General features: G+C 53.9%; 2 protein-coding genes across 2 annotated transcripts in view; both read right to left on the reverse strand.

Annotated features, from left to right (window-relative positions):
- Positions 1-3474, reverse strand: part of LOC140468612 (uncharacterized) — a 1157363-nt gene extending 1153889 nt beyond the window's left edge. Inside the window, exon 1 of the mRNA XM_072564711.1 lies at positions 3198-3474. The gene's annotated coding sequence lies outside the window, so the exon portion shown is untranslated. The remainder of the gene's footprint in view (positions 1-3197) is intronic.
- LOC140468686 (T-cell surface glycoprotein CD3 zeta chain-like) overlaps positions 1-25000 on the reverse strand; it is a 684153-nt gene that overhangs the window by 424907 nt on the left and 234246 nt on the right. The window lies entirely within an intron of this gene.

Below are 25000 nucleotides of genomic sequence, written 5' to 3' on the forward strand. Positions count from 1 at the left end.
AGAGAGAAAGAGTCACACAGCGCAGAGAGAGAGAGAGAGACACAGCACAGAGAGAGAGAGACACACACACACAGCGCAGAGAGAGAGAGAGAGAGAGACACAGCGCAGAGAGAGAGAGAGAGAGAGAGAGACACAGCGCAGAGAGAGAGAGAGAGAGAGAGAGACACAGCGCAGAGAGAGAGAGAGAGAGAGACACAGCGCAGAGAGAGAGAGAGAGAGAGAGACACAGCGCAGAGAGAGAGAGAGAGAGAGAGACACAGCGCAGAGAGAGAGAGAGAGAGAGAGACACAGCGCAGAGAGAGAGAGAGAGAGACACAGCGCAGAGAGAGAGAGAGAGAGAGAGACACAGCGCAGAGAGAGAGAGAGAGAGAGAGAGAGAGAGACACAGCGCAGAGAGAGAGAAAGAGTCACACAGCGCAGAGAGAGAGACAGCGCAGAGAGAGAGAGACAGCGCAGAGAGAGAGAGACACAGCGCAGAGAGAGAGAGAGAGAGAGAGAGACACAGCGCAGAGAGAGAGAGAGAGACACAGCGCAGAGAGAGAGAAAGAGTCACACAGCGCAGAGAGAGAGAGAGAGAGAGAGAGAGACAGCGCAGAGAGAGAGAGAGACACAGCGCAGAGAGAGAGAGAGACACAGCGCAGAGAGAGAGAGAGACACAGCGCAGAGAGAGAGAGAGAGAGAGAGACACAGCGCAGAGAGAGAGAGACAGCGCAGAGAGAGAGAGAGACACAGCGCAGAGAGAGAGAGAGAGAGACAGAGCGCAGAGAGAGAGAGAGAGAGACAGCGCAGAGAGAGAGAGAGAGAGAGACAGCGCAGAGAGAGAGAGAGAGAGAGAGACAGCGCAGAGAGAGAGAGAGAGAGAGACAGCGCAGAGAGAGAGAGAGAGAGAGACAGCGCAGAGAGAGAGAGAGAGAGAGAGACAGCGCAGAGAGAGAGAGAGACAGCGCAGAGAGAGAGAGAGACAGCGCAGAGAGAGAGAGAGACAGCGCAGAGAGAGAGAGAGACAGCGCAGAGAGAGAGAGAGACAGCGCAGAGAGAGAGAGAGACACAGCGCAGAAAGAGAGAGAGACACAGCGCAGAGAGAGAGAGAGAGACACAGCGCAGAGATAGAGAGAGAGAGAGAGAGAGAGAGACACAGCTCAGAGAGAGAGAGACAGCGCAGAGAGAGAGAAAGAGTCACACAGCGCAGAGAGAGACACAGCGCAGAGAGAGAGAGAGAGATAGACAGCGCAGAGAGAGAGAGAGAGAGAGAGAGAGACAGCGCAGAGAGAGAGAGAGAGAGAGAGAGAGAGAGAGACACAGCGCAGAGAGAGAGAGAGACACAGCGCAGAGAGAGAGAGAGAGAGAGACAGCGCAGAGAGAGAGAGAGAGAGACAGCGCAGAGAGAGAGAGAGAGAGAGACAGCGCAGAGAGAGAGAGAGAGAGAGACAGCGCAGAGAGAGAGAGAGAGAGAGAGACAGCGCAGAGAGAGAGAGAGAGAGAGAGAGACACAGCGCAGAGAGAGAGAGAGAGAGAGAGAGAGAGAGAGACACAGCGCAGAGAGAGAGAGAGAGACACAGCGCAGAGAGAGAGAGAGAGAGAGAGAGAGAGACACAGCTCAGAGAGAGAGAGACAGCGCAGAGAGAGAGAGAGAGAGAGACAGCGCAGAGAGAGAGAGAGAGAGAGAGACACAGCGCAGAGAGAGAGAGAGAGAGAGAGAGAGAGACACAGCGCAGAGAGAGAGAGAGAGAGAGAGAGAGACACAGCGCAGAGAGAGAGAGAGAGAGACAGCGCAGAGAGAGAGAGAGAGAGACAGCGCAGAGAGAGAGAGAGAGAGACAGCGCAGAGAGAGAGAGAGAGAGAGACAGCGCAGAGAGAGAGAGAGAGAGAGACAGCGCAGAGAGAGAGAGAGAGAGAGAGAGAGACAGCGCAGAGAGAGAGAGAGACAGCGCAGAGAGAGAGAGAGACAGCGCAGAGAGAGACACAGCGCAGAGAGAGAGAGAGACAGCGCAGAGAGAGAGAGACACAGCGCAGAGAGAGAGAGAGACACAGCGCAGAGAGAGAGAGACACAGCGCAGAGAGAGAGAGAGAGAGACACAGCGCAGAGAGAGAGAGACACAGCGCAGAGAGAGAGAGAGAGAGACACAGCACAGAGAGAGAGAGAGAGAGAGAGAGAGAGAGAGAGACACAGCTCAGAGAGAGAGAGAGAGAGAGAGAGACAGCGCAGAGAGAGAGAAAGAGTCACACAGCGCAGAGAGAGACACAGCGCAGAGAGAGAGAGAGAGAGAGAGAGATAGACAGCGCAGAGAGAGAGAGAGAGAGAGACAGCGCAGAGAGAGAGAGAGAGAGAGAGACACAGCGCAGAGAGAGAGAGAGAGACAGCGCAGAGAGAGAGAGAGAGAGAGACAGCGCAGAGAGAGAGAGAGAGACAGCGCAGAGAGAGAGAGAGACAGCGCAGAGAGAGAGAGAGACAGCGCAGAGAGAGAGAGAGAGAGACAGCGCAGAGAGAGAGAGAGACACACAGCGCAGAGAGAGAGAGAGACACAGCGCAGAGAGAGAGAGAGACACAGCGCAGAGAGAGAGAGAGACACAGCGCAGAGAGAGAGAGAGAGAGAGAGACACAGCGCAGAGAGAGAGAGACACAGCGCAGAGAGAGAGAGACAGCGCAGAGAGAGAGAGAGAGACAGCGCAGAGAGAGAGAGAGACACAGCGCAGAGAGAGAGAGAGACACAGCGCAGAGAGAGAGAGAGACACAGCGCAGAGAGAGAGAGAGACACAGCGCAGAGAGAGAGAGACACAGCGCAGAGAGAGAGAGAGAGACACAGCGCAGAGAGAGAGAGAGACACAGCGCAGAGAGAGAGAGAGACACAGCGCAGAGAGAGACACAGCGCAGAGAGAGAGAGAGAGACACAGCGCAGAGAGAGAGAGAGAGAGAGACACAGCGCAGAGAGAGAGAGAGAGAGAGAGAGAGAGAGACACAGCGCAGAGAGAGAGAGAGAGACACAGCGCAGAGAGAGAAAGTGCAGAGCAGAGAATGTGTGCAAAGGAGACAGACAGAACGTGCAACCAGAAAAAGGGACAATACAAAAGGGGCTGAGAGAGAGAGAACATAGCAGTGTGTGAGAGCAAAGTGAAGGGCAGGAGATCTCGCAGAGACAGAGGGAGGTGGGGGTGTGGAATGCCTGGTGTGTGTAGCTCAGTGAGACGCTGGCACTAACCTCCCAGGAGACTGCAGGCTCCAAGCTTCCTTTGTTAGCTTCAGGCCTGCCCAATGCAGCTCTGCAGTGTCTGCCTGCTTCCTCTATGAAGCTCTCTCTGTCTGTCCTGCACCACAGCACGGGAGCAGGCTGCGAACAAATCTCCCCCAGCTCAGGCCTCTGCACCCCCTGGCTGCAGGGAAATCCTCACCGCCCAGGGACCAGGGCTGGCTCCAGCCTTATTGCTCTGCAAATGGCTTCCAGCCCCACACATCCACACTCACACCAATCTGCACAGTCACTGCACAGCCAATAGGGCACTGGCACAACCGCACGGCATTCTGGGAGAGCATCGCCTCCATCAATTCCAGGCGTGTTCATCCTCTTCTTCCCCCCCCGCCCACCACCACAGAATCCAAACGCAGACAGACGGGGGGAAACAGTGGATTTCACATGATATTCTCGCTCCTGTACTGTCCCTGTTCTGGGAGTGTTTGATGGGGGACAGTGTAGAGAGAGCTTTACTCTCTATCTAACCCCGTGCTGTCCCTGTCCTGGGAGTGTTTGATGGGGGACAGTGTAGAGGGCGCTTTACTCTGTATCTAACACCGTGCTGTCCCTGTCCTGGGAGTGTTTGATGGGGGACAGTGTAGAGGGAGCTTTACTCTGTATCTAACCCCGTGCTGTCCCTGTCCTGGGAGTGTTTGATGGGGACAGTGTAGAGGGAGCTTTACTCTGTATCTAACACCGTGCTGTCCCTGTCCCTGGGAGTGTTTGATGGGGGACAGTGTAGAGGAAGCTTTACTCTGTATCTAACCCCGTGGTGTCTCTTTTCTGGTAATGTTTGATCGGGGAACAATGTAGAGAGAGTTTTACTCAGTATCTAGTTCAATGCTGTCCCTGTCCTGGGAGTGTTTGATGTGGGACAGTGTAGAGAGAGCTTTACTCTGTATCTAACCCCGTGCTGTCCCTGTCCCTGGGAGTGTTTGATGGGGGACAGTGTAGAGGGAGCTTTACTCTGTATCTAACACCGTGCTGTCCCTGTCCCTGGGAGTGTTTGATGGGGGACAGTGTAGAGGGAGCTTTACTCTGTATCTAACCCCGTGGTGTCTCTTTTCTGGTAATGTTTGATCGGGGAACAATGTAGAGAGAGTTTTACTCAGTATCTAGTTCAATGCTGTCCCTGTCCTGGGAGTGTTTGATGTGGGACAGTGTAGAGAGAGCTTTACTCTGTATCTAACCCCGTGCTGTCCCTGTCCCTGGGAGTGTTTGATGGGGGTCAGTGTAGAGGGAGCTTTACTCTGTATCTAACCCCGTGCTGTCCCTGTCCTGGGAGTGTTTGATGGGGGACAGTGTAGAGGGAGCTTTACTCTGTATCTAACCCCGTGCTGACCCTGTCCTGGGAGTGTTTGATGGGGGACAGTGTAGAGGGAGCTTTACTCTGTATCTAACCCCGTGCTGTCCCTGTCCCTGGGAGTGTTTGATGGGGGTCAGTGTAGAGGGAGCTTTACTCTGTATCTAACCCCGTGCTGTCCCTGTCCTGGGAGTGTTTGATGGGGGACAGTGTAGAGGGAGCTTTACTCTGTATCTAACCCCGTGCTGTCCCTGTCCTGGGAGTGTTTGATGGGGAAATTGGAGAAGGAGCTTTACTCTGTATCTAACCCCGTGCTGTCCCTGTCCTGGGAGTGTTTGATGGGGGACAGTGTAGAGGGAGCTTTACTCTGTATCTAACCCCGTGCTGTCCCTGTCCTGGGAGTGTTTGATGGGGGACAGTGTAGAGGGAGCTTTACTCTGTATCTAACACCGTGCTGTCCCTGTCCCTGGGACTGTTTGATGGGGGACAGTGTAGAGGGAGCTTTACTCTGTATCTAACCCCGTGGTGTCTCTTTTCTGGTAATGTTTGATCGGGGAACAATGTAGAGAGAGTTTTACTCAGTATCTAGTTCAATGCTGTCCCTGTCCTGGGAGTGTTTGATGTGGGACAGTGTAGAGAGAGCTTTACTCTGTATCTAACCCCGTGCTGTCCCTGTCCCTGGGAGTGTTTGATGGGGGACAGTGTAGAGGGAGCTTTACTCTGTATCTAACCCCGTGCTGTCCCTGTCCTGGGAGTGTTTGATGGGGAAATTAGAGAAGGAGCTTTACTCTGTATCTAACCCCGTGCTGTCCCTGTCCTGGGAGTGTTTGATGGGGGACAGTGTAGAGAGAGCTTTACTCTGTATCTAACCCCGTGCTGTCCCTGTCCTGGGATTGTTTGATGGGGACAGTATAGAGGGAGCTTTACTCTGTATCTAACACCGTGCTGTCCCTGTCCCTGGGAGTGTTTGATGGGGGACAGTGTAGAGGGAGCTTTACTCTGTATCTAACCCCGTGGTGTCCCTGTCCTGGGAGTGTTTGATGGGGGACAGTGTAGAGGAAGCTTTACTCTGTATCTAACCCCGTGCTGTCCCTGTCCTGGGAGTGTTTGATGGGGGACAGTGTAGAGGGAGCTTTACTCTGTATCTAACCCCGTGGTGTCTCTTTTCTGGTAATGTTTGATCGGGGAACAATGTAGAGAGAGTTTTACTCAGTATCTAGTTCAATGCTGTCCCTGTCCTGGGAGTGTTTGATGTGGGACAGTGTAGAGGGAGCTTTACTCTGTATCTAACACCGTGCTGTCCCTGTCCTGGGAGTGTTTGATGGGGGACAGTGTAGAGGGAGCTTTACTCTGTATCTAACCCCGTGCTGTCCCTGTCCTGGGAGTGTTTGATGGGGGACAGTGTAGAGGGAGCTTTACTCTGTATCTAACCCCGTGGTGTCTCTTTTCTGGTAATGTTTGATCGGGGAACAATGTAGAGAGAGTTTTACTCAGTATCTAGTTCAATGCTGTCCCTGTCCTGGGAGTGTTTGATGTGGGACAGTGTAGAGAGAGCTTTACTCTGTATCTAACCCCGTGCTGTCCCTGTCCTGGGAGTGTTTGATGGGGAAATTGGAGAAGGAGCTTTACTCTGTATCTAACCCCGTGCTGTCCCTGTCCTGGGAGTGTTTGATGGGGGACAGTGTAGAGGGAGCTTTACTCTGTATCTAACCCCGTGCTGTCCCTGTCCTGGGAGTGTTTGATGGGGGACAGTGTAGAGGGAGCTTTACTCTGTATCTAACACCGTGCTATCCCTGTCCTGGGAGTGTTTGATGGGGGACAGTGTAGAGGGAGCTTTACTCTGTATCTAACCACGTGCTGTCCCTGTCCTGGGTGTGTTTGATGGGGGACAGTGTAGAGGGAGCTTTACTCTGTATCTAACCCCGTGCTGTCCCTGTCCTGGGAGTGTTTGATGGGGGACAGTGTAGAGGGAGCTTTACTCTGTATCTAACCCCGAGCTGTCCCTGTCCCTGGGAGTGTTTGATGGGGGGACAGTGTAGAGGGAGCTTTACTCTGTATCTAACCCCGTGCTGTCCCTGTCCTGGGAGTGTTTGATGGGGGACAGTGTAGAGGGAGCTTTACTCTGTATCTAACCCCGAGCTGTCCCTGTCCCTGGGAGTGTTTGATGGGGGGACAGTGTAGAGGGAGCTTTACTCTGTATCTAACCCCGTGCTGTCCCTGTCCTGGGAGTGTTTGATCGGGGACAGTGTAGAGGGAGCTTTACTCTGTATCTAACCCCGTGCTGTTCCTGTCCCTGGGAGTGTTTGATGGGGGACAGTGTAGAGGGAGCTTTACTCTGTATCTAACCCCATGCTGTCCCTGTCCTGGGAGTGTTTGATGGGGGACAGTGTAGAGGGAGCTTTACTCTGTATCTAACCCCGAGCTGTCCCTGTCCCTGGGAGTGTTTGATGGGGGGACAGTGTAGAGGGAGCTTTACTCTGTATCTAACCCCGTGCTGTCCCTGTCCTGGGTGTGTTTGATGGGGGACAGTGTAGAGGGAGCTTTACTCTGTATCTAACCCCGTGCTGTCCCTGTCCTGAGAGTGTTTGATGGGGGGACAGTGTAGAGGGAGCTTTACTCTGTATCAGTGAAATAGCGCCCCCTCCCCACACTCTACTCCCCTCAGCGAGACACCCCTCTTCCTCGGAGGGAGTGAGGAGTGGGCGATGTTGCCCTGGAGACTAAAAGCTGCTCAGAGCCGGGGCGGGGTGGAGCCAGGGGCCAGCTCAAACCCTCCGGGAGAAGCGAGGAAACCCTGTGCCGTGCCAGCCTGCCCCCCACCAGGGTCAGCGCGAATGCCCCTTGCCCCAGTTGGTCAAAGACCTCGCCCCACCTTAAGTGCCACCATCTCTACCCTGATCGTCCTCCCCCCCCCGCTCCTGTACCCACCTCCCGTCAACGCCCCTGCTCCTCCAGTCTCCCTGCCAACCCTCACACCACCCCCCTCCCTCCCCCACCATTAACACCGCGTGCCCTCTGTGTTGCCCGATCCTTTGACTTCCCCCACCCCAGCCTGCTTCACCTCCCGGGATTGACTTGTGGGACCTGGGCATTGCTGGCTGGGCTGGCACCTCTTGCCAGTCCCTCATTGCCCCTTTACACAGTCAGCCATTTCAGAGGGCAGTTGAGAGTCAACCACGGGGCTTGGAGTCACGTGTAGGCCCAGGCCAGGTTAAGATGGCAGCCCCCTTCCCAGAAGGCCATTGGAGAACAAGATGGCACCTTCCCAACAAGCGACAGTGGATTTGCAGTCATCGGAACATGCTTTACCGACCTTTTTTTGAAAAAGTATCAGACCCCAACCTGTATCTTGGCCGGGATTTGAACATGGGTCCCCATTTGAGCTTCTGGGTTAATGGTCTTTATATAATAGCACTAGGCCATCACATCCCCTCACTCGCTTCACCCTCTTTCCAGACATGAACTGCCCACAGGAGGGCAGAGCCCGACGTCCAATTCCTCACCCGTTATGAGGGCAGGATCTCACTCTGACCGCTCCGAGCAGGCTCCGGCCTGAAACGTCGGCCCTCCGGCTCCTCGGACGCTGCCTGACCTGCTGTGCTTTTCCAGCGCCGCTCTAATCCCGCTCCGATTAGAGTCAGAAGCGACACGTGCCTTACTCTGTCAGTTCCCGAACACCCTCCCCGTTGACCTGAGTCCTACAGCGCGGAAACAGACCCTTCGGTCCAACCCGTCCATGCCGACCCAGATATCCCAACCCAATCTAGTCCCACCTGCCAGCACCCGGCCCATATCCCCCCAAACCCTTCCTATTCATATACCCATCCAGATGCCTCTTAAATGCTGTAATTGTACCAGCCTCCACCACATCCTCTGGCAGCTCATTCCATACACGTACCACCCTCTGGGTGAAAAAGTTGCCCCTTGGGTCTCTTTTATATCTTTCCCCTCTCACCCTAAACCTATGCCCCTCTAGTTCTGGACTCACCCACCCCAGGGGAAAGACTTTGCCTATTTTCCCTATCCATGTCCCTCATGATTTTATAAACCTCTATAAGGTCACCCCTCAGCCTCCGACGCTCCAGGGAAAACAGCCCCAGCCTGTTCAGCCTCTCCCTGTAGCTCAAACCCTCCATCCCCAGCAACGTCCTGGTAAATCCCTTCTGAACCCTCTCTGGGTTAATAATCTCCTTCCTGTAACAGGGCGACCAGAATTGGGCACAGTTCTCCAGACGAGGCCTCACCAATGTCCTGTACAACCCCAACATGACGTCCCAACTCCTGTACTCCAAGGACTGAGCAATGAAGGCAAGCGTGCTAAATGCCTTCTTAACCCCCGCCCTGTCTTCATGTGACACAAACTTCACAGAATGATGTCCCGGAACCCCAAGCTCCCTCTGTTCTCCAACACGACCCAGGGCCCAACTTTTAATTGGATATACCATGCCTTGGAGAGAGGAGGAATCCCTCCCCATCTCTGTCTCCGATGGGTGACCCCTTATTCTGAGATGATTCCCCTCTGGATGTTAGACTCTTCCCCACCCCCCGTTTCCCCCCCCCCCCCCCCCCCCCACACACACACCAGGGGGAAACAACCTCTCCCCATCTCCCCCCTGTCCAGTCCCAACCCCCCCCCCACCCACCCACCTCACACGTTTCAATCAGGACGCCTGCCATTCGTCTGAACTCCTGTGAGTACGGGGCCTGACCTCCTCCCCCCTGCCTCAGCCAGTCCCTCCATCCCCCGGGATCGGCCGAGTCAACCTTCCCTTGGGTCTGCCCTCAGATACGGGCCCTCCCCCCCTCCCCCCCCCCCAACAAAACTGGTCATGGGGTTCCAGCCCGCGCTCTGATCCTTCCCCTGTACATGTCTGAGCAAAACCTCCCCATTTTTATACTCCCCCCACCTTCCATGTTCCTCGCTGGGAGCCAGCTTTTAGTTATTTGTACGTCGGGACTCTCCAATCCCTCTGTGCTGTAGCTTTCTGCAGTCTTTCACCATTTAAATAATATTCACCTCCTCTACCCTTCCTGCCAAAGTGCAGAACAAATTCATACTGCGGCTGTACAAAACTCTGGCGCGGCCGCACTTGGAGTGTTGCGTGCAGTTCCGGTCACCGCATTATAGGAAGGATGTGGAAGCTTGGGAAAGGGTGCAGAGGAGATTTACCGGGACGTTGCCTGGTCTGGAGGGAAGGTCTTACGAGGAAAGGCTGAGGGACTTGAGGCTGTTCTCGTTAGAGAGAAGAAGGTTGAGCGGTGACTTAATCGAGACATATAAGATAATCAGAGGGTTAGACAGGGTGGACAGGGAGAGCCTATTCTCCCAGATGGTGATGGCTAGCACAAGGGGACATAGCTTTAAATTGAGGGGGTGATAGATACAGGACAGATGTCAGAGGTAGTGTCTTTACTCAGAGAGTAGGAGGGACGTGGAACACACTGCCTGCAACAGTAGTGGACTCGCCAACTCTCAGGGTATTTAAATGGGCATTGGATGGACACAAGGATGGGAAGGGAATAGTGGGGGTTAGATGGGCTTCAGGATTGGTAGCACGGGTCGGCGCAACATCGAGGGCCGAAGGGCCTGTGCTGCGCTGGAACGTTCGATGTTCTATAACCTGTCATCTTCTGCATTATGTCACATCTGACAAGCTTTTTCACACTCGCTTAACCTGGCTAGATCCCTCTGTCGTCTCTTTGTGTAGACCTTATCATTTATCTGCCACCTACCCTGATATCGTCCACATACTTGGCCGTTTACTTTCCTCATCAAAGTTATGAAAATATCTTGGAAATAATCACGGCCCTGGCGCTGATCCCGAGTGGTGCTCCACTTGTGTCTGGTCGCCATCCTGAGAGTGTTCCCCTTATCCCCAACTCTCTGTTTTCTATTGGTCAGCCAATCCTCTGTCCGTATCACCGCCCCCCCCCGACACCATGGGAGATCGCGTAAAGTAGTCTGATTTAACAAATGTGATCTTCACCAGATGGGCCAATGGGCTGAGAAGTGGCAGATGGAGTTTAATTCAGATAAATGTGAGGTGCTGCATTTTGGGAAAGCAAATCTTAGCAGGACTTATACACCTAACGGTAAGGTCCTAGGGAGTGTTGCTGAACAAAGAGACCTTGGAGTGCAGGTTCATAGCTCCTTGAAAGTGGAGTCCCAGGTAGATAGGATAGTGAAGAAGGCATTTGGTATGCTTTCCTTTATTGGTCAGAGTATTGAGTACAGGAGTTGGGAGGTCATGTTGCGGCTGTACAGGACATTGGTTAGGCCACTGTTGGAATATTGCGTGCAATTCTGGTCTCCTTCCTATCGGAAAGATGTTGTGAAACTTGAAAGGGTTCAGAAAAGATTTACAAGGATGTTGTCAGGGTTGGAGGGTTTGAGCTACAGGGAGAGGCTGAACAGGCTGGGGCTGTTTTCCCTGGAGCGTCGGAGGCTGAGGGGTGACCTTATAGAGGTTTATAAAATCATGAGGGGCATGGATAGGGTAAATAGGCAAAGTCTTTTCCCTGGAGCATTGGAGGTTTGTCATAGACTCATTGGGTCTGAGTCCAACAGCAGAGAGACAGGCTCTTCAGCCCAAACTACTCCATGCTGACCACAATGTCCATTCACACCAACCCCATTTCCCTGCACTTCACCCATATCCTTCGAATCCTTTCCTATCTATGCATTTGTCCAAATGCCTTTTAAATGTTGTTACATTTCCATTGGTAGCTTATTCCATATCCATCCCACCCTCTGTGTAAAAACATTACCCCTCAAGTTCCCTTTTATTCCTTCCCTTCTAACCTTAAACTGATGCCCTCTAGTCCTTGCTTCCCGACTGAGTACATTCACCCTATCCAGGCCTCTCATGATCTTATAGCTCTATAATGTACCCCCTCAGTCTCCTAAGCTCTGAAGAAAATAGTCCTGGCTTGTCCAACCTCTCCCAATAATTCAGTCCCTTCAGTCCCGTCCACATCCTTGTAAATTTCTTACACACTCTTTCCAGTTTAATAACATCTTTCCTACAGCAAGGTGACCCAAACTGAACACAATACTCCAAGTGTGGCCTCACCAACATCCTGTATTACTACAATATAACTTCCCAACTTCTTTATTCAATGCCCTGACTGATGAAGGCCAATGTGCCAAAAGCCTCCTTCACTGCCCTGTCTACCTGGGACTCCACTTTCAGAGAGCCGTGCAGTTGAACTGCAATGTCCCTCTGTTTCACTAAACTCCTTAATGCTCTACCATTCACCATGGAACTCCTGCCTTGACTTGACGTCCCAAAATGCAGCACCTCACACTCATCGACATGAATCTCCATTTTGCCATTTCTCGGCCCAGGTCCCCACCTGATCAAGGTCCTGCTGCAGTTTCTGACAACCGTCCTCACTGTCCATGATAACGGCTATTTTAGTGTCACCTACAAACTTACTAATCGTACCTTGTACATTCTCATCCAAATCATTGCTGTCGATAACAAACAGCAATGGGTCCAGCACCGACCCCAGAGACACTCCACTCGTCACAGGCCTCCAGTCCGATAGACATCCTTCCACCATTACCCTCTGCTTCCTACCATCAAGCCAATCGTTTATCCAATTTGCCAGCACCCTATGGATTCCATACGGTCTAACCTTCCAGAGCAGCTTACCATGTGGAAACATATCAAAGACCTTTCTGAAATCCATATAGACTACATCTACCACCCTGCCCTCGTCAACCCTTCCTGGTCACGACATCAAAGAAGTCTGACGTGTTTGTGAGACACGATCTCCCACACACAAAGCCATGCTGACTATTCCCAATCAAACCCTGTCTTTCCAAACACATGGATATCTTATTCCATCAGAACCTTCTTCAGTGACTTGTCCCGCAACAGAGGTTCGGCTTACTGGTCTATAGTTCCCAGGCTTGTCTACGCAGCTCTCCTTGAAGGATGGCACAATCGGCTACCCTCCAGTCTTCCGGAATCTCACCCACGGCTAAACACAATGCGAAATTACCAGCCAGGGCCCCCGCAATTTCTTCTCTCACCTCTTGCAGTGTTGTTGGATATATCCGGTCAGGACCAGGAGATTTATCCACCTTTGCACATTCGAATACATCCAACACCTCCTGTACTGTGATACGGACTGTCCCCCAAGATATCGCCAGGATCTCATCAATATTCCCAATCATGAGAGGCATGGATAGGGTAAATACACTGGGTTGGGGGTGGGGAGGGTTCCAGAACTAGAGGGCCACTGGTTTAGGGTGAGCGGGAAAGATTTAAAAGAGACCTAAGGGGCAATTGTTTTCACCCAGAGGGTGGTACGTGTATGGAATGAGCTGCCAGAGGATGTGGTGGGGGCTGGTACAATTACAGCATTTAAGAGGCATTTGGATGGGTATATGGATAGGAAGGGTTTGGGGGGATATGGGCCGGGTGCTGGCAGGTGGGACTAGATTGGGTTGGGATATCTGGGTCAGCATGGACGGGTTGGACCGAAGGGTCTGTTTCCGTGCTGTACAACTCTATGACTCTAAATGCCTCTAAAACTCAAAATATATTACATCCATTTCTTTCCCTCCAGTCATTCTGCTTCCTAACTCCTCACAACGTTATTATAAACTTGTCAGGCGGTGAATCCCTCTTTACGAAGCCAGATTGACTGTTTCTGATCAGCAACGCTCTCACATTTTCCCAGTAGCAGGAGTTAAGTGAACTGGGCTTCAGTGAGTTGGTTATATCTTTATTTTGTTTAAAATAGATGTGTTACATTAACAGGTTTCCTCTGGGATTTGTGTTTTCGGAATAGAATGATCCCAGCAAGGTTACTGTCCTGTGTTCTGTGGCAACATCTTTGAATCTCCCAGGGCACACTCTGTCACATTCCTGGGGAATTCATTTCTTTAGCCGTTCATTCGTTTCCCTCGTGCCTTGTATTGGGAGGCTGAATGGAATCTGTTAGATGCCAATATCCCAGGGCATGAGCGACGTGTGCCCATGGAGCGGGCTCTGAGATGTCATTGCTGGGTGTCCTACACACCAGTCGTTCAGATCGAGAGGTGAATTCAACACATCGGGAACGCACCCCGTTTCTCCCGAAAACCCGAACACCCTCACTCTCCCCCAGCCTGGCTCACTCTCACCCTCACTCACCCCCAGCCTGGCTCACTCTCACCCTCACTCACCCCCAGCCTGACTCACTCTCACCCTCACTCACCCCCAGCCTGGCTCACTCTCACCCTCACTCACCCCCAGCCTGACTCACTCTCGTCCTCACTCACCCCCAGCCTGACTCACTCACACCCTCACTCACCCCCAGCCTGACTCACTCTCGTCCTCACTCACCCCCAGCCTGACTCACTCACACACACCCTCATTCACACCCAGCCTGGCTCACTCACACACTCATTCACACCCCCAGCCTGACTCACTCTCACCCTCACTCACCCCCAGCCTGGCTCACTCTCACCCTCACTCACCCCCAGCCTGGCTCACTCTCACCCTCACTCACTCCCAGCCTGGCTCACTCTCACCCTCACTCACCCCCAGCCTGTCTCACTCTCACCCTCACTCACCCCCAGCCTGATTCACTCACACCCTCACTCACCCACAGCCTGGCTCACTCACACCCTCACTCACCCCCAGCCTGATTCACTCACACCATCACTCACCCCCAGCCTGATTCACTCACACCCTCACTCACACTCAGCCTGGCTCACTCACACCATCACTCACCCCCAGCCTGATTCACTCACACCATCACTCACCCCCAGCCTGGCTCACTCTCACCCTCACTCACCCCCAGCCTGATTCACTCACACCATCACTCACCCCCAGCCTGATTCACTCACACCATCACTCACCCCCAGCCTGACACACTCACACCCTCATTCACACCCAGCCTGACTCACTCACACCCCCAGACTGGCTCACTCTCACCCTCACTCACACCCAGCCTGACTCACTCTCACCCTCACTCACCCCCAGCCTGACTCACTCTCACCCTCACTCACCCCCAGCCTGGCTCACTCTCACCCTCACTCACCCCCAGCCTGACACACTCACACACTCATTCACACCCAGCCTGACTCACTCACACCCCCAGCCTGGCTCACTCACACCCTCACTCACACCCAGCCTGGCTCACTCTCACCCTCACTCACCCCCAGACCGGCTCACTCTCACCCTCACTCACCCCGAGCCTGACTCACTCTCACTCACTCACACTCAGCCTGGCTCACTCTCACCCTCACTCACCCCCAGCCTGTCTCACTCACACCCTCACTCACACCCAGCCTGGCTCACTCTCACCCTCACTCACCCCAGCCTGTCTCACTCACACCCAGCCTGGCTCACTCACACCCTCACTCACCACCAGCCTGACTCACTCTCACTCACTCACACTCAGCCTGGCTCACTCTCACCCTCACTCACCCCCAGCCTGTCTCACTCACACCCTCACTCACACCCAGCCTGGCTCACTCTCACCCTCACTCACCCCCAGCCTGACTCACTCACACCCAGCCTGGCTCACTCACACCCTCACTCACCACCAGCCTGACTCACTCTCACTCACTCACACTCAGCCTGGCTCACTCTCACCCTCACTCACCCCCAGCCTGTCTCACTCACACCCTCACTCACACCCAGCCTGGCTCACTCTCACTCACTCACACTCAACCTGGCTCACTCTCACCCTCACTCACACCCAGCCTGGCTCACTCTCACCCTCACTCACACCCAGCCTGGCTCACTCTCACCCTCACTCACACCCAGCCTGGCTCACTCTCACCCTCACTCACACCCAGCCTGGCTCACTCTCACCCTCACTCACACCCAGCCTGGCTCACTCTCACCCTCACTCACCCCCAGCCTGACTCACTCTCACTCACTCACACTCAACCTGGCTCACTCTCACCCTCACTCACCCCCAGCCTGTCTCACTCACACCCTCACTCACACCCAGCCTGGCTCACTCTCACCCTCACTCACACCCAGCCTGGCTCACTCTCACCCTCACTCACCCCCAGCCTGACTCACTCTCACTCACTCACACTCAGCCTGGCTCACTCTCACCCTCACTCACCCCCAGCCTGTCTCACTCACACCCTCACTCACACCCAGCCTGGCTCACTCTCACCCTCACTCACACCCAGCCTGGCTCACTCTCACCCTCACTCACACCCAGCCTGGCTCACTCACACCCTCACTCACCACCAGACTGGTTCACTCACACCCTCACTCACCACCAGCCTGGCTCACTCTCACCCTCACTCACCCCCAGCCTGACTCACTCACACCCTCACTCACCCCCAGCCTGTCTCACTCACACCCTCACTCACCCCCAGCCTGACTCACTCACACACTCATTCACACCCAGCCTGACTCACTCACACCCCCAGTCCGGCTCACTCTCACCCTCACTCACCCCCAGCCTGGCTCACTCTCACCCTCACTCACCCCCAGCCTGTCTCACTCTCACCCTCACTCACCCCCAGACCGGCTCACTCTCACCCTCACTCACCCTCAGACCGGCTCACTCTCACCCTCACTCACCCCCAGCCTGTCTCACTCTCACCCTCACTCACCCCCAGACCGGCTCACTCTCACCCTCACTCACCCTCAGACCGGCTCACTCTCACCCTCACTCACCCTCAGACCGGCTCACTCTCACCCTCACTCACCCTCAGACCGGCTCACTCTCTCACTCATTCACACCCAGCCTGGCTCACTCACACCCTCACTCACCCCCAGACCGGCTCACTCTCACCCTCACTCACCACCAGACTGGCTCACTCTCACCCTCACTCACCCTCAGACCGGCTCACTCTCACCCTCACTCACACCCAGCCTGGCTCACTCTCACCCTCACTCACCCCCAGCCTGACTCACTCTCACTCACTCACACCCAGCCTGGCTCACTCACACCCTCACTCACCCCCCGCCTGACTCACTCTCACCCTCACTCACCCCTAGCCTGGCTCACTCTCGCCCTCACTCACCCCCCGCCTGACTCACTCTCACCCTCACTCACCCCCAGCCTGTCTCACTCTCACCCTCACTCACCCCCAGCCTGTCTCACTCTCACCCTCACTCACCCCCAGCCTGTCTCACTCACACCCTCACTCACCCCCCGCCTGACTCACTCTCACCCTCACTCACCCCCCGCCTGACTCACTCTCACCCTCACTCACCCCTAGCCTGGCTCACTCTCGCCCTCACTCACCCCCCGCCTGACTCACTCTCACCCTCACTCACCCCCAGCCTGTCTCACTCACACCCTCACTCACCCCCAGCCTGACTCACACACACCCTCATTCACACCCAGCCTGGCTCACTCACACCCTCACTCACCCCCAGCCTGACTCACTCACACCCTCACTCACCCCCAGCCTCTCTCACTCTCACCCTCACTCACCCCCAGCCTCTCTCACTCTCACCCTCACTCACCCCCAGCCTCTCTCACTCTCACCCTCACTCACCCCCAGCCTGTCTCACTCACACCCTCACTCACCCCCAGCCTGACTCACTCACACCCTCACTCACCCCCAGCCTGACTCACTCACACCCTCACTCACCCCCAGACCGGCTCACTCTCACCCTCACTCACCCCCAGCCTGACTCACTCTCACTCACTCACACCCAGCCTGTCTCACTCACACCCTCACTCACCCCCAGCCTGTCTCACTCACACCCTCACTCACCCCCAGCCTGACTCACTCACACCCTCACTCACCCCCAGCCTGGCTCACTCTCACCCTCACTCACCCCCAGCCTGACTCACTCACACCCTCACTCACCCCCAGCCTGACTCACTCACACCCTCACTCACCCCCAGCCTGGCTCACTCTCACCCTCACTCACCCCCAGCCTGACTCACTCACACCCTCACTCACCCCCAGACCGGCTCACTCTCACCCTCACTCACCCACAGACTGGCTCACTCTCACCCTCACTCACCCCCAGCCTGGCTCACTCTCACCCTCACTCACCCCCAGCCTGGCTCACTCTCACCCTCACTCACCCCCAGACCGGCTCACTCTCACTCACTCACCCCCAGCCTCTCTCACTCTCACCCTCACTCACCCCCAGCCTCTCTCACTCTCACCCTCACTCACCCCCAGCCTGACTCACTCTGAGTCACCCCCAGCCTGACTCACTCACACCCTCACTCACACCCAGCCTGACTCACTCTCACTCATTCACACTCAGCCTGACTCACTCACACACTCACTCACCCACAGCCTGGCTCACTCTCACTCTCTCACTCGCACGGGGAGAGATACAGAGTAAAGCTTACTCTACAGTGCCCCCCCATCAAACACTCCCAGGACAGGAACAGCACGGGGTTAGATACAGAGTAAAGCTCCTTCTACACTGTCCCCATCACTCACTCCCAGCACAGGGAGAGCACGGTGTTAGATACAGAGTAAAGCTCCCTCTACACTGTCCCCCCATCAAACACTCCCAGGGACAGGGACAGCACGGGTTAGATACAGAGTAAAGCTCTCTCTACACTGTCCCCCAACACACACTCCCAGGACAGGGACAGCACGGGGTTAGATACAGAGTAAAGCTCTCTCTACACTGTCCTCCCCCATTTAACACTCCCAGGACAGGGACAGCACGGGGATAGATACAGAGTAAAGCTCCCTCTACACTGTCCCCATTAAACACTCCCAGGACAGGGACAGCACGGGGTTAGATACAGAGTAAAGCTGCCTCTACACTGTCCCCCACCAAACACTCCCAGGACAGGGACAGCACGGGGTTAGATACAGAGTAAAGCTCCCTCTACACCGTCCCCCATCAAACACTCCCAGGACAGGGACAGCATGGGGTTAGATACAGAGTAAATCTCCCTCTACACTATCCCCCATCAAACACTCCCAGGACAGGGACAGCACGGGTTAGAACAGAGTAAAGCTCTCTCTACACTGTCCCCGATCAAACACTCCCAGGACAGGGACAGCACGGGGTTAGATACAGAGTAAAGCTTCCTCTACACTGTCCCCCATCAAACATTCCCAGGACAGGGACAGCACGGGGTTAGATACAGAGTAAAGCTCCCTATACACTGTCCTCCATCAAACACTCCCAGGACAAGGACAGCACGGGGTTAGATACAGAGTAAAGCTCCCTCTACACTGATCCCCATCAAACACTCCCAGGAGAGGGACAGCACGGGGTTAGATACAGAGTAAAGCTCCCTCTACACTGTCCCCCATCAAACACTCCCAGGTCAGAGACAGCACGGGGTTAGATACAGAGTAAAGCTCCCTCTACACTGATCCCCATCAAACATTCCCAGGACAGGGACAGCACGGGGTTAGATACAGAGTAAAGCTCCCTCTACACTGTCCCCCATCAAACACTCCCAGCGCAGTGACAGCACGGGGTTAGATACAGAGTAAAGCTCCCTCTACACTGTGCCCCATCAAACACTCACAGGACAGGGACAGCACGGGGTTAGATACAGAGTAAAGCTTCCTCTACACTGTCCCCTATCAAACCCTCCCAGGACAGGGAGCGCACGGGGTTAATACACAGTACAGCTCCCTCTACACGGTCTCCTGACCCAAACCTGCCTCCACCACATTTACAAGCAGCCCATTCCACACCCAGCTCACACTTCACCCTTTTGCAAATTACACCAAGTTGCTTGCTTTCCTTTCCTGAAATGTTGAATGTGCGAGGAACAGTGTGTCCCGAGTCAGCTCACACCCCAGCTCACTCACGAGGCATCGAGAGCTCTGTCAGGCCTCTCGCTCTCTATCTCTCTCTCTGTACCAGTCCCTCTTTCTCTCTCTCTCTCTCTGTCTATACCAGTTCCTCTCCCTCTCTCTCCCTCTCTCTATACCAGCTCCTCTCTCTCTCTCCATTCCAGTTCCTCTCTCCCTCCATCTCTCTCTCTCTCTACCTGTTCCTCTCTCTCTCTCCCTCTCTATAACAGTTTCTCTCTCTCTCCCTCTCCCTCTCTCCATATCAGTTCCTCTCTCTCTCTATCTCTCTCTCCCTCTCTTTATCCCAGTTCCTCTCTCTCTCTCCCTCTCTTTATCCCAGTTGCTCTCTCTCTCTCCCTCTCTTTATCCCAGTTCCTCTCTCTCTCTCTCTCTCCATACCAGTTCCTCTGTGTCCCTCTCTCTCTCTGTACCCGTTCCTCTCTCTATTCCTCTCTCTCTCTACCTATACCAGCTCCTCCTTCTGTCTCTCTCTTCCTCTCTCTATCCCAGTTCCTCGCTCTCTCTCTCTCTCCCTCCACCTCTCCCTATACCAGTTCCTCTCTCTCTCTCCCTCTCCTGCTCTCTCTACCAGTCTCTCTCTCCCTCTCTCTATACCAGTTCCCCTCTCTCTCTCTCTCTCTCTCTCTCTATACCAGTTCCTCTCTCTTTCTCTCTCCCTCTCTCTATCCAGGTTCCTCTCTCTCTCTCTCTCTCTCTCTTTCTCTCCCTCTCTCTTTACTAGTTCCTCTCTCTCTCTCTCTCTCCCTGTCTCTGTACCAGGTCCTCTCTCTCTCCCTCTCCCTCTCTCCATACCAGTTCCTCCCTCTCACTCTCCCTTTCCCTCTCTGTCTACCAGTTTCTCTCTCTCTCCCTCTCCCTCTCTCTATACCAGTTCCTCTCTCTCTCTCTCCCTCTCCCTCTCTCTGTACCAGTTCCTCCCTCTCTCTCCCTCTCTCTGTCTCTCTCCCTCTCCCTCTCTCTCTACCAGTTCCTCTCTCTGTCTCTCTGTCTCTCTCTCTCTTTCTCCCTACACAAGTTCCTCTCTCTCTCTCTCCCTCTCTCTATACCAGTTCCTCGCTCTCTGGCTCTCTATCCCAGTTTCTCTCTCTCTATTCCTCCCTCTCTCTATACCAGTTCCTCTCTCTCTCTTTCTCTTCCTCTCTCTATACCGGTTCCTCTCTCTCTCACTCTCTCTCCCTCTCTCTATACCAGTTCCTCTCTCTCTCTCTCCCTCTCTCTATACCAGTTCCTCTCTCTCTCTCTCTCTCTCCCTCCACCTCTCCCTATACCAGTTCGTCTCTCTCTCTCTCTCCCTCTCCTGCTCTCTCTACCAGTCTCTCACACTCTCCCTCTCTCTATACCAGTTCCCCCCTCTCTCTCCCTCTCCCTCTCCCTATACCAGTTCCTCTCTCTATCTCTCTCCCTCTCTCTATACCAGTTCCTCTCTCTCTCTCTCTATCCCAGTTTCTCTCTCTCACTCTCTCCCTCTCTCTATACCAGTTCCTCTCTCTCTCTCTCCCTCTCTCTATACCAGTTCCTCTCTCTCTCTCTCTCCCTCCACCTCTCCCTATACCAGTTCGTCTCTCTCTCTCTCTCCCTCTCCTGCTCTCTCTACCAGTCTCTCACACTCTCCCTCTCTCTATACCAGTTCCCCCCTCTCTCTCCCTCTCCCTCTCTCTATACCAGTTCCTCTCTCTCTCTCTCTCTCCCTCCACCTCTCCCTATACCAGTTCATCTCTCTCTCTTTCTCCCTCTCCTGCTCTCTCTACCAGTCTCTCACACTCTCCCTCTCTCTATCCAGGTTCCTCTCTCTCTCTCTCTCTCTCTCTTTCTCTCCCACTCCCTATACCAGTTCCTCTCTCTCTCTCTCTCTCTCCCTCTCTCTCTCTCTCTCTCTCTCTCCCTGTCTCTGTACCAGGTCCTCTCTCTCTCCCTCTCCCTCTCTCCATACCAGTTCCTCCCTCTCACTCTCCCTTTCCCTCTCTCTCTACCAGTTCCTCTCTCTCTCCCTCTCCCTCTCTCTATACCAGTTCCTCTCTCTCTCTCTCCCTCCCTCTACACCAGTTCCTCGCTGTCTCTCTCTCTCCCTCTCCCTCTCTCTATACCAGTTCCTCCCTCTCTCTCCCTCTCTCTGTCTCTCTCCCTCTCCCTCTCTCTGTACCAGTTCCCCTCTCACTCTCTCCATCTCTCTATACCAGTTCCTCTCTCTCTCTCTCCTACTCTCTCTGTACCAGTTCTTCTCTCTCTCTCTCTCTCTGTACCAGTTCCTCTCTCTCTCTTTCTCTCTATCCCAGTTCCTCTCTATACCAGTTCCTCCCTCTCTCTCTCCCTCTCCCTATACCAGTTCCTCTCTCTCCCTCTCTCTGTACCTGTTCCTCACTCTCTCTCTCTCTCCCTCTCTCCATCCCAGTTCCTCTCCCTCTCTCTGTTCCTCCATACCATCTCCTCTCTCTCTCTCTCTCCCTCTCTCTATTCCAGTTCCTCTCTCTCTCACCCTCTCTCTATCCCAGTTCCTCTCTCTCTCTCTCCCTGTCTCTGTACCAGTTCCTCTCTCTCTCCCTCTCCCTCTCTCCATACCAGTTCCTCCCTCTCTGTCTCCCTTTTCCTCTCTCTCTACCAGTTTCTCTCTCTCTCCCTCTCCCTCTCTCTATACCAGTTCCTCTCTCTCTCTCTCCCTCTCCCTCTCTCGATACCAGTTCCTCCCTCTCTCTCCCTCTCTTTCTCTCTCTCCCCCTCGCTCTATAGCCGTTCCTCTCTCTCTCTCTCTCTCTCTCCCTTCTTCTCTGTGTACCAGTTCCTCTCTCTCCCCTCTCTCTCTCTCTCTCTCTCTCTATACCAGATCCTCTCTCTCCTCCCTCTCTCTCTCTCTCTCCCTCTCTCTCTCTCTCTATACCAGTTTCTCTCTCTCCCTCTCCCTCTATCTCTCTGTACCAGTTCCTCTCTCTCTCTCTGTACCAGTTCCTCCCTCTCTCTCTCTCTCTCTCTCTCCCTCTCTCTCTCTCTCTATACCAGTTTCTCTCTCTCCCTCTCCCTCTCTCTCTCTCTCTGTACTAGTTCCTCCCTCTCTCTCTCTCTCTCTCTCCCTCTCACTATACCAGTTCCTCTCTCTCTCACTCCCTCTCCCTCTCTCTCTCTCTGTACCAGTTCCTCTCTCTCTCTCTCTCGCTCTACACCAGTCCCTCTCTCTCTCTCCCTCTCACTATACCAGTTCCTCTCTCTCCCCCTATCCCTCTCTCTCTCTCTGTACCAGTTCCTCTCTCTCTCTCTCTCTCGCTCGCTCTACACCAGTCCCTCTCTCTCTCTCTCTCTCTCGCTCTCTATACCAGTTCCTCTCTCTCTCTCCCTCTCTCTCTACCAGTTCCTCTCCCTCTTTCTCTCTCCTTCTCTCTATACCAGTTCCTCTCTCTCTCTCTCACTCTCTCTATCCAGGTTCCTCTCTCTCTCTCTCTTTCTCTCCCTCTCCCTATACCAGTTCCTCTGTCTCTCTCTCTCTCCCTCTCTCTCCACCAGTTCCTCTCTCCCTCACTCTCTCTATACTAGTTCCTCTCTCTCTCTCTCTCTCTCACTCTCCCTTTCCCTCTCTCTCTACCAGTTTCTCTCTCTCTCCCTCTCCCTCTCTCTACACCAGTTCCTCGCTGTCTCTCTCTCTCACTCTCCCTCTGTCTATACCAGTTCCTCCCTCTCTCTGTCTCTCTGTCTCTCTCCCTCTCCCTCTCTCTATACCAGTTCCTCTCTCTCTCTCTCCCTCTCTCTGTACCAGTTCCTCTCTCATTCTCTCCCTCTCTATATACCAGTTCCTCTCTCTCTCTCTCTCTCTCTTTCTCCCTACACAAGTTCCTCTCTCTCTCTCCCTCTCTCTATACCATTTCCTCCCTCTCTCTCTCCCTCTCGCTATACCAGTTCCTCTCTCTCTCTCTCTCTCTCTCTTTCTCCCTACACAAGTTCCTCTCTCTCTCTCCCTCTCTCTATACCAGTTCCTTGCTCTCTGGCTCTCTATCCCAGTTTCTCTCTCTCTATTCCTCCCTCTCTCTATCTCTCCCTCTCTCTATACCAGTTCCTCTCTCTCTCTCTCTCCCTCTCTCTATACCAGTTCCTCTCTCTCTCTCTCTCTCTATCCCAGTTTCTCTCTCTCACTCTCTCCCTCTCTCTATACGAGTTCCTCTCTCTCTCTCCCTCCCTCTCTCTATACCAGATCCTCTCTCTCTCTCTCTCTCTCCCTCTCTCTATACCAGTTCCTCTCTCTCTCTCTCTCTCTCTCCCTCCACCTCTCCCTATACCAGTTCGTCTCTCTCTCTCTCCCTCTCCTGCTCTCTCTACCAGTCTCTCTCACTCTCCCTCTCTCTATACCAGCTCCTCTCTCTCTCCCTCTCCTGCTCTCTCTACCAGTCTCTCTCTCTCCCTCTCTCTATACCAGCTCCTCTCTCTCTCTCTCCCTCTCTCTCTCTCTCTCTCTCTCTCTATACCTGTTCCTCTCTCCCTCTCCCTCTCTCTATACCTGTTCCTCTCCCTCTCTCTCCCTCTCTCTATCCCAGTTCCTCTCTCTCTCTACCAGTTTCTCTCTCTCTCTCTCTATACCATTTCCTCTCTCTCCCCCTCTCCTGTTCTCTCTACCAGTCTCTCTCCCTCTTCCTCTCTCTATACCAGTTCCTCTCTCCCTCTCTCTATAGTAGTTCCTCTCTCTCTCTCTCTCTCCCTCTCTCTATCCCAGTTTCTCTCTCTCTTTCTCTCCCTGTCTCTTTACCAGTTCCTCTCTCTCTCTCTCTCTCTCTCTCCCTCTCTCTATACCATTTCCTCTCTCTCTCTCCCTCTCTCTGTACCAGTTCCTGTCTCTCTCCCTCTCTCTATACCTGTTCCTCTCTCTCTCCCTCTCTCTCTCTATGAACCAGTTCCTCTCTCTCTCTCTCCCTCTCCCTCTCTCTATATCAGTTCCTCTCGCTCTCCCTCTATACCTGTTCCTCTCTTTCTCCCTCTCTCTCTCTCCCTCTTTACCAGCTCCTCTCTCTCTCTCTCTCCCTATACCATTTCCTCTCTCTCTCACTCCCTCTCTCTATACCAGGTCCTCCCTCTCTCTCTCCCTCTCTCTCTCTCTCTCTCCATATACCATTTCCTCTCTCTCTCTCTCCCTCTCCCTCTCTCTAGACCATTTCCTCTCTCTCTCTCTCTCTCTCTCTCCATCTCCCTATACCAGTTCCTCCCTCTCTCTCTCTCTCCCCCTCTCTCTGTAAAAGTTCCTCGCTCTCTCTCTCTCTCCCTCTCTCTGTACCAGTTCCTCTCTCTCTCTCTCTGCTTCTCTCTATCCCAGTTTTTCCCTCTCTCTCTCTCTCCCGCTCTCAAAACCAGTTCCTCTCTCTCTCTCTCCTCCTCCTCTCTCTATCCCAGTTCCTCTCTCTCTCTCTCTGCTTCTCTCTATCCCAGTTTTTCCCTCTCTCTCTCTCTCTCTCCCGCTCTCTATACCAGTTCCTCTCTCTCACCCTCTCTCAAAACCAGTTCCTCTCTCTCTATCCTTGTCTCTGTACCAGTTCCTCTCTCTCTCTCTCTCTCCCTCTATCTCTCTCTCTCTCACCCCCCCTCTCTATACCATTTCCTCTCTCTCTCTCCTGCCCTCTCTCTATGCCAATTCCTCTCTCTATCCCTCTCCCTCTCTCTCTACCAGTTCCTCTCTCTCTCTCTCTCTCTCCCTCTCCCTCTCTCTATACCATTTCCTCTCTTTCTCTCTCTCTTCCTCTCCCTCTCCCTATACCAGTTCCTTGC

Source organism: Chiloscyllium punctatum, chromosome 47, assembly GCF_047496795.1.
Source record: "Chiloscyllium punctatum isolate Juve2018m chromosome 47, sChiPun1.3, whole genome shotgun sequence".
In the NCBI taxonomy this organism is placed as follows: Eukaryota; Metazoa; Chordata; class Chondrichthyes; order Orectolobiformes; family Hemiscylliidae; genus Chiloscyllium; species Chiloscyllium punctatum.